The sequence below is a fragment of the Gekko japonicus genome, unplaced genomic scaffold (genome assembly GCF_001447785.1).
Source record: "Gekko japonicus isolate JY-2015 unplaced genomic scaffold, Gekko_japonicus_V1.1 scaffold1854, whole genome shotgun sequence".
NCBI lineage: Eukaryota > Metazoa > Chordata > Lepidosauria > Squamata > Gekkonidae > Gekko > Gekko japonicus.
The window spans coordinates 18,021-28,022 of record NW_015163145.1 but is presented as its reverse complement, the minus strand read 5'-3'; the positions used below and the strand labels follow the sequence as shown (position 1 = coordinate 28,022).

At 51.0% G+C, this 10,002-nt stretch overlaps 1 long non-coding RNA gene across 1 annotated transcript in view; it reads left to right on the top strand.

The window, feature by feature from the left end:
• Positions 1–2,023: 2,023 nt before the first annotated feature.
• Positions 2,024–10,002, top strand: part of LOC107106801 — an 11,668-nt gene continuing 3,689 nt past the window's right edge. Inside the window, exons 1-2 of the long non-coding RNA XR_001482376.1 lie at positions 2,024–2,085; positions 7,286–7,523. This is a non-coding gene — a long non-coding RNA (uncharacterized LOC107106801). The remainder of the gene's footprint in view (positions 2,086–7,285; positions 7,524–10,002) is intronic.

The window sequence follows — 10,002 nt, the reverse complement described above, 5'->3', positions numbered from 1 at the left end:
CAATAAAGTTTGTAGAGAAGAGATTGGATTCATACCCCGCCCTTCACTCCGGAGTCTCAAGAGCGGCTTACAAACTCCTTTCCCTTCCCCTCCCCACAACAGACACCCTGCGAGGTAGGTGGGGCTGAGAGAGCTCTTGACAGAAATGGCTCTTTTTCAATAACAACTCTTATCAGAACTACGGCTTGCCCAAGGTCATCCAGCCAGGTACAAGTGGAGGAGTGGGGAATCAAACCCGCTTCTCCCAGATTAGAGTCCGCGCACTTAACCAGAAGAAGAAGAGGAGATTGGATTTATACCCCACCCTTCACTCGGAGTCTCAGAGCGGCTTACAAACTCCTTTCCCTTCCCCTCCCCACAACAGACACCCTGTGAGGTAGGCGGGGCTGAGAGAGCTCTTGAGAGAAACTGCTCCTGAAAGAGCTGTTCTCTCAAGAGCAGTCCTTGAAAGAGCTCTCTCAGCCCCACCTCCCTCACAGGGTGTCCGTTGTGGGGAGGAGAAGGGGAAGGAGTTTGTAAGCTGCTCTGAGACTCCGAGTGAAGGGCGGGGGGGATTAATGCTTATTGCCTTGAAGATAAAATGGAAGAAAGGAGGGCAGCGTGTCTCCTTTAATACCCGGGGCGCTCCTGGACTTTTGTATTTTTCTTCTACCACGACTAGGACTACTTATCATCTTTGCACTTTGCGTTCATTGTCTTTGAAAAGTATGCAGACGGAAAGTGATTTCAGCTAAGCATACCTTTGTTGAGGACTGAGCCTGGCCAGCCCGGGCAAGTCAGGCTGAATACATTACACTTTTATGCGCCTTCCCAGGAGGGAATCCGAGGGTGTTAATCTGTTGCAGCAAAACCGACCAGAAACCCCGGGAAAGACACCCATTTAAGCTCGTGCGGGAATAAACGCGGTTCGTCTTTCGCAAATGCCGCCGGGCGGCCGCTTGGCTCTTGCATGAGCCGCGAGAGGAACATCCCCGGCCGTCGCCATCAAGGCTTCAGAAGCGACCGCGAAATCCGGGCTGTCGACAAAAGAACCGCTCCTCTTGATACCTCCCCCTCTTCCGCACGCCTCAAAAGGGCCGCCGGGCAACAGACCTCCCGCCCGACTCAAAGATGTCCGTTACAGCCCCCTTCGCCCGCCCCTCTGATCCAGTAGGGCGCGGCCTGCCTAGGTCACATGACCCGCGGCAACCAATCGCAACTTGGCTTTCCCAGTTGTATTCGCGAGAGCCGCGAAACGCGATTGGCCGCCTCGGTGCAAAGCCCGGCGCGCCTGAATGCAAAGAAGCGGAAGGGGCTCCGCGCTGGGAAGGCGGGAGAGGGGAACGGTCCCCGGCAGCTGGGATGGGATGGCGCTTTGGAGACCGGAGACCACCAGAGTTCAGTCTCAGGGCTCCTTTTAGGCGCCCCCCCTCTCTCCCCACCGAGCCTACCTCGCAGGGTTGTTGTGAGGAGGATAAGGGGGAGAAGCGAGCATGCGTGTCGCCTGGAGTTCCTCTCGGGAGGACGGAAGAGGACAACAGTGTGATGAGAGCCAGCAGCCCCGCTGCATTCAGTAGGGAGCCCCTCCCTGGTCACTGCAGATCAGGTTGCATGGGGGGGTGAAATGCGTTGCCAACCTCCAGGTGGGGCCTGGAACTCTCCTGGAGTTACCACTGATCTCCAGGCAACAGGGGTCACTTGCGCTCTTACACCCCACGGAGTGAGATTCCCCCCTCCCCCACATCTCCAGGAATCTCCCGCCCCAGAGCTGGCAACCGTACGTTGGACGCTTACTCCAGAGTACACACAAACCCCAGCCTGCACGGGAAATACTCGCCTGCGCCGCCTCCTCTCTCCATGTTTCCCGCCGCAGCCTCGAGGCTTCCTCGGACCGCCGGGGTCACAGTCCGAACACCGGGGCGTTGTTAGCGGCTTTGCCTTCGCCCTTCTGCAGCGGTCTTAAATACTACGTTGCCCAGCATGCCTCGGGCCCACCGTGGCCGGGCAGCGGTGCATGCTGGGACCTGTAGTCCCCGTGACTGATCTCATTTCCGGGTGGACCTGGAAAGGTCAGAGGGAGAGATCTGTTGCAAGCCAGGCAGCGAGGTAATCCAGTGGGATCCCGCAGAGAACAGTCGGGGAGGGAAATATAAGTTTTGTTTTGTTTTTTAAGGGGGAGGGGGAGGTTTTACTGGTGAAAGCCTTTGGTATGGTGGAGGTGAAAGGACAGAGGACTTGTTCCTTTAAACGCACGGAAGCAATGGAGTCGCCATAAACACTCCATGCTTCACTTTGCAGAAATGTTGGCGGGGGAGCAGGAGGAAACAGGCAAATACGTATAAATATATATAATTGCAATGGGAAATATTCTACCCACCTAACCCCGGAGGTCCTTGTTTGTGATACCTCCCCAGTGTAATAGATCCAAAGAGTGTCTTCTCAGTAAAGCATTTTTAAAGGGGTAGTCAGATCCCCCAGGCCACCAGCAGGGGAAGGGGGGGTAGGGTTGCCAGCTCCAGGTTGGGAAACTCCTGGAGATTTGGGGGTGGAGCCTGGGGAGGACACGGGGACCTCAGTGGGGTATGACACCATAGTTAGAATCCACCTCCCAAAGCATCTATTTTCTCCCGGGGAACTTATCTCTGCAGTCTGGAGACGAGCTGTAGCTCTGAGGGATCTCCAGGCCCCACCTGGAGGCTGGCATCCCTATTTTTAAAGGATTCGTAGTTGGAAGGGTTCCTCTTTCAAAGGAAGTATTTAAAGGGGTGGAGGGCGATGGAGGCCAGGGTTTCTGATGTTTCCCACTCTCATGTCATTCTGTCACCAGTTTGGTGTCGTGGGTCAAGTGCGCAGACTCTAATCTGGGAGAACCGGGTTTGATTCACCACTCCTCCTCCACTTGCACCTGGCTGGATGACCTTGGGCAAGCCGTAGTTCTCTCTGAGCTGTCCTTGAAAAAGAGCCGTTTCTGTCAAGAGCTCTCTCAGCCCCACCTACCTCACAGGGGATGTCTGTCGTGGGGAGGGGAAGGGAAAGGAGTTTGTCAGCCACTCAGAGGGAAGTGCAGGGTACAAATCCAATCTCTTCTTCTTCTCTCTTCTTCATCAGTTTGCCCCCAAAGTTCTACGGCCTCTTAGGCTTCCAGCTAGTTTCCTTGCGGCAGGCGGGGATCCTCTGAGGTCCTAGGGCGGGGCAGCAGTGAGGAAGGGTTTGTGACGGAGCGCCTGCCTCTTCTCCTGATTCTGTTGTGTCCCTAATGCTCCCTGGGGGTGATCGTCCTGGGCCTGGGCTTCCCCACTGAAGGTGGCCAGGGGTGGAGAGGTGCTTAGATTCCAACCCTTTCCCACACAAATTCCCTGCAAGGCACAGCACAGGTATGTTGGGGAAGGGGATGGTCCTGCCCCCTGGTCCGGACAGCTAGGCCCCGCCTTCTTCTTCTTTTCCTCTTGAGCACTTGATTGTGTGAGCCCCCCGCCCCCTGTGCATCCAAAGCGCTTTGGCCCAATGCTCCCTCTAAGCTGCGGAGTCTTGTGAGCAAAAATTCCACTTTGTGAGCCACTGGCATGAAAGTTGTGAGCGGGCGACTTGGCTGCTGCATAAATCAGTTTGCTCTGGAGTCATCCTTCCTGAGCGAAGGCAAAAAGGTGTGAGCTGGAGGCTAAAAAAACTGAGCTAGCTCACACTAAGTCAGCTTAGAGGGAACACTGCTTTGGCCCCAACCCAAATGTGATTTCTTAGTCCGAACTTGGCCTGGCAGGGCTGTTAAAGATTAACAGATTTCTGCGCTTTGCTAGAGTGCGTTGAACTTTTCAAACCTAAAAATGTTTGCAATGTTTTGGGGGGTTGTACAGACCCGACAGAGCTGCGGTGGCTCAAGTAGTTAAAACGCTGAACTGCAGGCTGTGGAAGGTCAGTAGTTCAGCAGTTCGAGACCCGGGTGCCGCATGATGGAGTGAGCTCCCATCTCTAGTTCCAGCTCCTGCCAACCTAGCAGTTCGAAAGCAAGAACTTGCAAGTAGATAAATAGGTACCGCTTCGGTGGGAAGGTAACAGCGTTCCGTGCGCCTTGGTTTTTAGTCATGCCGGCCACATGACCACGGAAACGTCTTTGGACAGTGCTGGCTCTTTGGCTTTGAAACAGAGATGAGCACTGCAACCCTAGAGTCGGATTCGACTGGCATTCAAGCAAGGGAACCTTTACCTTTACAGACCCGACAGTGAGTGCAAAATGCTATGGCTGTGCAGATCATGGGCTGTCGTTCCACAGAGAGGGGTGTTTATAGTGACAGACAGGGCAATTCCTAGAAGAGTTATGCCCGACTTAGCCAGATTCAGGTGGGTCGCCGTGTTGGTCTGAAACAACAGAACAAAGTTTGAGTCCAGTCGGGCACCTTTAAGACCAACAAAGTTTCATTCTGGGTATAAGCCTCCGTGTGCATGCACACTTCTTCAGATACCAGTTTGCATGCACGCGAAAGTTTATACCCAGAATTAAACTTTGTTGGTCTTAAAGGTTCCCCTGGACTCAGACTTTGCCTGACTAAGCCATTTGACTATAAGAGCATTTTCATTTTGTTTCTTAATCAAGTACAACAAATTCAGAGTCCAGGGGCACCTTTAGGACCAACAAAAGGTTTATTCAAGGTATGAGCTTTCCTGTGCACGCATATTTTATCAAATATTTGATAAAGTATTTGAGAAAGTGTGCCTTGCGCACGAAAGCTCATACCTCGAATAAACCTTGGATGGTCTTAAAGGTGCCTGGCTGGACTCTAAATCTGTTGCACTGCTTCAGACCAACACGGCTGACTCACTGGATCTTTCTTAATCAAGTTTGGTTTTCTCTTTGATACATCTAGTTAGTGAGTATCCGAGTTTGTTTAACTTCAAAAGGGAATTAGATAAGCATCTGGAGCAGAGGTCCATCAGCGGCTATTAGCCACAAGGTATAGATAGGGGCTCTGGGGCAAGTGATGCTCTGTCTTCTTGGTGCTTGGGGGGGTCAACAGTGGGAGGGCTTCTGGAGTTCTGGCCCCACTGCTGGACCTCCTGATGGTACCTGGTGTTTTTTGGCTACTGTGTGACACAGAGTGTTGGTCTGGATGGGCCTTTGGCCTGATCCAACTGTTCTTAACTGTAGCCTAATGAATATGACTTTCTAGTAGACATTTTCCTATGCTTGATTAAATGAGAGGGTTTTCCACAGGAAATGGTACTGGGAGGATTTGTATGTGCATATTTTGACAAGCGACATGGCATTTTGCATGGTTACCATCTCAATGGGAAAAAAAGGCCTAAGACTGAACTGGGCAGTTTTGTAAGTCGTCGTTCTGCAGAGAGGCCCTGGCTCCGTGGTGGAGCCATGTGCTTTGCATGCAGAAGGTCCCCCCGGTTCAATCCCAGGTGTCTCCTGTTAAAAGGATCTGGTGGTAGGACCTGAGACCGTGGAAAGTTGTTGCTGGTCAGAGTAGGCAATGCTGACGATGGCTGAGTTCAGTCCAAGGCATCTTCCAAGTATTCCAGTCTACTTGTTGTGCCATCAGCGAGGAGCAATTCCTGGTCTCGGCATCTACAACCTCCACCCAGAAGTCATAGGCTTTTCCCAGTCTGTGTATTAACTGTGGGTAGGACCCCTTGAGCGCTTCCAGGCCCCTTCCTTGGTGAACCCTACCCTCTCTCGCACTCTCTGCTTGAACAGCTTGAAGTCTGTTCTCTCTTTGCCTTCCATCTGCCCAGACACTGAAGTTAGGACGCCACTATACTACGGTCTCAGCTTTTCCACGTACAGCTCTCAGGGGACCTCGTAGTCGATACAGACTTGTTCAGAATTCTGCAGGAAGGCCTCAATGTCCTCCCCTTCCTTGAACCAGGAGTACTTCCGATGGTCCTCTTTCACCTTGGCATCTGGAAGAAATTGGCCCCTTTTGAGCTTAGCCATCTCAAGCTCATGTGCCAGCCTCATTTTCTCTTGCTCTGGTTCCATCCTAGCTGCGGTCTCTTTCTCCTCTTTCTGCAGCATTGTTCTCTCTAACTCAAGGTCTGCCTGCTTAAGTTGCAGCTGAAGACGTAAGGTCTCTTCACTCAGGGATGCCATTACCCCCTCTGTTTTGTCCTCCAATGACAGGAGGCCAGCAGCCCCCGTTCGGGTCTTGTGTCTAGCAACAGTGATGTCCTCTGGTTTTTCCTTTCCAGATCGGAGGAACATGCGGTACCTAGCTCTAGCCTCACTATCCAGTTGACCCGACAGCTAGAACATAAACAAAACCCCTTTCACCACACCTTAGCAGACCCTTACTTGGTCTTGCAAGCACCTTCAGAAAATGGGGCTTCCTTAAGCCCAAAAGCAAAAACAAAACAAAAAGAACTCAACAATTTTTTTTTCCCTCTGCCAAGGCCAAATGGCACTCAGCCTCACCAGGGTCCAAAATTAGTCTATCCCACCGCTGCAGCCACCATGTCACGGCTCAGGTGGGGTGTCACCTAATGCTGCCACCACTCTGGTTTTAGGATCCCTTGAGAGGGCCCAGAGCACCCGCCCAAGACCTTCAGGCCTCCCTTGTTTGGCTGAATAATAGGCGTGAGGACCAGGCAGAGTAAACCACAAATAAAAGGTTTATTTTTACAGGTAAGGTAAAGGTAAAGGTTTCCCTTGCTCGAAAGCCAGTCAAGTCCGACTCTAGGGTTGTGGTGCTCATCTCCGTTTCCAAGCCGAAGAGCCAGCGCTGTCCGAAGATGTTTCCGTGGCCATGTGGCTGGCATGACTAAACACTAAGGCGCACGGAACGCTGTTACCTTCCCACCGAAGTGGCACCTATTTATCTACTTGCAATTTCTTGCTTTCGAACTGCTAGGTTTTTACAGGAGGTCAGCCCAATATGGTAAACAAACAAGGTGCAAGAACAGTGACGATAAGTGGGTGAAGGGAAAAGCAACCAAATGCCCTTAACGTGGCTAGACTCACGGTCCCTAGTCCACTCAGTGGGGCCTGAGTCTGCTCACCCTTCCTCTCGGGGTGAGGGTCTCTCCCAGCAGCAGCCTTCCCTCTAGAGGGCCCTGCTCTCTTGGAAGAAGAACCAGCTCTTCTTCCGTGCCAGCTCTTTTGTTATAAGTCCCCTTTCTCTGTGATGGGCTAAAATGGGCGCCAGAACCTCTCAGGGGCTTCTGGGAGTTGTAGGCCAGGCCTCCTCCCACTGCTAGTCAGGCTCCCTGGGCCTGCTAGGCCTTTGCCTGCACAGCCCAGATCATGAAAGGATGTTCGGTGCTCTTTAACAGAACGTATTTAAAATTCTCCACTGTCTTTATATAGGTAGGTTGGCAGCACATTATGGGCCTTAAAACCATTTGGAAGAACTACAGACTTCTGATTGTTATGGGAACTGGCCTTGCGCTGGTACACTGGGGTTGGTATAACGTCCAGTCCAGTCCTGTTTTTCAACCCAAGAGAGATGATTTTGTCCCAGAGCCTGGTATCGTGACGTACGTGCTGGAACAAGAGAGACGGGCAAAGGGAAAGTAGCTGTACCCTGCTGCGGAGTCACAGAAAGGTGAGTTCTTCGTGCAGCAAGGACCAGAAGCTTTGGCAATGGAATCGAATCTTGACGTACTTGAGAATTTGCCTCACCCAACCCCCCCGCACACACACACAACTTTGAAAATGATCCCCTTTGACCTTGCATTTTGGGTACCGATGCACATCTATAACAAATGCTGTGCATGGCAGCTGCCCTTTGTTCTATGCCTTGGTGGGAACTGCAAATGCAGCCTTTGCTCATTTTGCGGTTGAGAACAGCAGCGGTTCCTGACCGTGGACTCTAATCTGGAAGGAGCGGGTTTGCTTCCCCACTCCTCCACTTGCAGCTGCTGGATGACCTTGGGCAAGCCATAGTTCTGTCAGAGCTGTTCTCTCAAAAGACATTTCTGGAAAGAGCTCTCTCAGCCCCACCTGCCTCACAGGGTGTCTGTTGTGGGGAGGAGAAGGGAAAAGGAGTTTGTAAGCCGCTCTGAGACTCTGAGTGAAGGGAAGGGTATAAATCCAATCTCCTCCTCCTCCTCCTCTTCTTCTTCCTCCTCCTCTTCTTCTGTAGAAGATCCACCCCATGGGGGGAGTGAAGGGATTTGTACGCCATCGACTGTGTGCTGTATGTTGCATTCTATACTGTTTTATTGCTTCATGATTACTAATTTTATTTATTTATTTATTGTTATGTTTATTATGATGTACACTGCCCTGAGCCCTTTGGGGGAAGGTGGTTTATAAATTCAGTAACCGATAATAATGCACTGGATTAGACTTCGTGCACATTAAAATGAGGCTCATATCTCTTTGTTCCTCACAGTAACATTATTTAAACCTGCCCCTCAGTAAGCTTTATTCTTTATTTATTTATATCCCACGTTTCTCCCAGTGGGGGACCCAAAGTAGCTGACATCAGTCTCCTCCGTTTTATCCTCACAACGACCCTGCGAGGTAGGTTAGGCTGAGAGGGATTGACTGGCCCGAGGTCACCCAGGGAGCTTCCGTGGAGAGCAAGGATTCGAACCTGGGCCTCCCGGATCGTAGTCCGATACTTTAACCACTACACCACGTTGTCTCTCCATTAACATCAACCGCTTTCATCAATCCGTTGAAGGCTTTTAAAATCTGTTTTGTGAGGCTAAAAAAAAAGTGATTTATCAGCATTTTAAAAAAATAAACATGAAATCCTTGCAGGCCTCTGAGCCGATTTGCAGGAGTAGAGATGGAATCTTCCATCCTGGACTTCTATGCAGAATAGACAATAGGTCTGTGATCACACACCAACCCTCCTGCCTCGCTTCCTGAAGCTAAACAGACGCTGCAGAATAAGTATAATAGACAAGGTGGAGTACATAATGACATAAGAGAACATAAGAGAAGCCCATGTTGGATCATCAGGACAATGGCCCATCCAGTCCAACGCTCTGTGTCACACAGTGGCCAGAAATACCAGGTGCCCTCAGGAGGTCCATCAGTGGGGCCAGGACACTAGGAGCCCTCCCACTGTTGACGCCCCCCCAAGCACCAAGAAGACAGAGCATCACTTGCCCCAGACTGAGAGTTCCTATCTATACCTTGTGGCTAATAGCTACTGATGGACCCCTGCTCCATATGCTTATCCAATTCCCTTTTGAAGCCGTCCATGCTTGTAGCAGCCACCAACTCCCGTGGCAGTGAATTCCATGTGTTCATCACTCTTTGGGTGAAGAAGGACTTCCTTTTATCTGTTCTAACCCGACTGCTCAGCAACTTCATGGAGTGCCCACGAGTTCTTGTATTGTGAGAAAGGGAGATAAGTATCTCTTTCTCTACCTGCTCTATCCCATGCATCATCTTGTAGCCCTCGATCATGTCACCCCTCATGCATGGGATAGAGCAGGTAGAGAAAGAGGTACTTTTCTCCCTTTCTCACAATACAAGAACTCCTTGTGGGCACTCCATGAAATTGCTGAGCAGTCAGGTTAGAACATAATGTAAGCATAAGGACATCAACCTCCGTGCCGTGAGTCACCACTCTCATGCAGGTGGGTCACAAATGGAGAAGACGAACAAGGAGAAAGACTTCTGGGAGGCTTATGGCAAAGGTGGGCCATGGAATTTCAGGGCGCTTTCACACACTCTAAAGCCACTCTCAGCGTCCTTTGCAACTGGATTTTACTCTGTGAAATAGCAAAATGCACTCACAAACGGTCGCTGAAGTGGATGCACTCACAAACGTGGATTGAAACTGCATTATTTAGCATGTGTGAAAGCGCCCTGTACAGCCAGGTGCTCAATCGCCCTCTATGTATTTGTAGTGCTAAACAAAGAAAACAGAGTACAAACTGGTTGGGTGTTAACTGATTTTATTTATTGATGCGTGCTGCCTTTATTTATTTACTTACTTTGTGTCTCGAGTCGCGCTGCCTTTCCGCTCAGTGTGGGGTTCCAAACAGGCCTACCTTCTTCTCTCCTCAGGTTTATCCTCACGTAAACAGCCCTGGGAGGTAAGTCAGGCGGAGAGAGTG